Source organism: Arachis duranensis, chromosome 8, assembly GCF_000817695.3.
Source record: "Arachis duranensis cultivar V14167 chromosome 8, aradu.V14167.gnm2.J7QH, whole genome shotgun sequence".
Lineage (NCBI taxonomy): Eukaryota > Viridiplantae > Streptophyta > Magnoliopsida > Fabales > Fabaceae > Arachis > Arachis duranensis.
In genome coordinates this window covers 34,305,335-34,306,484 of record NC_029779.3, presented here as the reverse complement: position 1 = coordinate 34,306,484, position 1,150 = coordinate 34,305,335, and positions in this window count along the sequence as shown.

Sequence of the window (1,150 nt, the reverse complement as noted above, 5' to 3'; positions counted from 1 at the left end):
CCTTTTCTCCCTCTCTATCCCTTTCTCTTATTCTCTCTCTCCCTTATCCCTCTCTCTCTCTCCCTCTCTCTCTTTTCCTCTCCCACTCCTCTCTCTCTCTTTCTCTCCCTATCTCCTTCTCTCTTTCTCTCTCTCCCTCTCTCTCTCTTAACATATATAAAATTAGATTTTACATTTTCTTTCTTTCCCTCTCTCCTTCTCTCCCTCTCTCTCCTCGTCCTCTCTCTCCCATTCCCTCTCTCTCTCCCCCTTTCTCTCTTTTCTTCCCATCTTCCTCTCTTTCTCTTCTTCTCTCCCTTTCTCCTCCTCTTTTCTCTCTCTCTCTCCTTCTCTCCCTTTCTCTCTCTCCTTCCCCTCTCTCTCTTCCTCTTCTCTCTCTCCTTCTTTCTGCCCCTCCCCTCTCTTTTTCTTCCTCTCTCTCCCTTTTCCTTTTCTCTCTCTCCTTATCTCTCTCTCTCTGCCCCCTCCCCCTCTTTCTCCCCCTCCCTTTTCTTTCTCTCTCCCTTTTTTCCCTCTCTATCCCTTTCTCTCATTCTCTCTCTCCCCTATCCCTCTTCCTCTCTATCTCTCTCTCCCTCTCTCTCCTTTCCTCTCCTCCTCCTCTCGCCCTCTCTCTCTCTTTCTCTCTCACTTTCTCTCCCTCTCTCTCTCTTCCTCTCTCTCTCCCCTTGCGCTCTTTCTCCTCCTCCCTTCTCTTTCTTCCTCTCTCTCTTCCTCCCCTCTCTCTCTTTTCCCTATCTATCCTCCTCCATTTTTTTCTCTTTTCTCTCTTATTTTGAAAAAAAGAGGGAGAGAGAGAAGAGGGATATAGAGTGAGAGAAGGCTGAGAGAGAAAGAGAAAAGAGAGAAAAGAAGGGGAGAAAAAGGAGAAAGAGAGAGAGGATGGAGAAGAAAGAGAGAGAAGATGAAAGAGAAAGAAAGGAATGGGAGAGAGAGGAATAAGAGAGAGAAAAAGAAAAAAGTGAAAAAGGAGAGAGAGAGAGAGAGAGAAAGAGGAAGAGAGAAGGGAGAGAGAGAGAGAGAGAGAGGAGAGAGAGAAACAAAAGGGGAAAGAGAGGAAAAAGAGGGAGATAGAGAGAGAGAAGGGGGAAGGAAGGGGGAGCGAGGGAAAGGGGAGAAAAAGGAAAGAGAGTGAGAGAAAAAGGAGAGA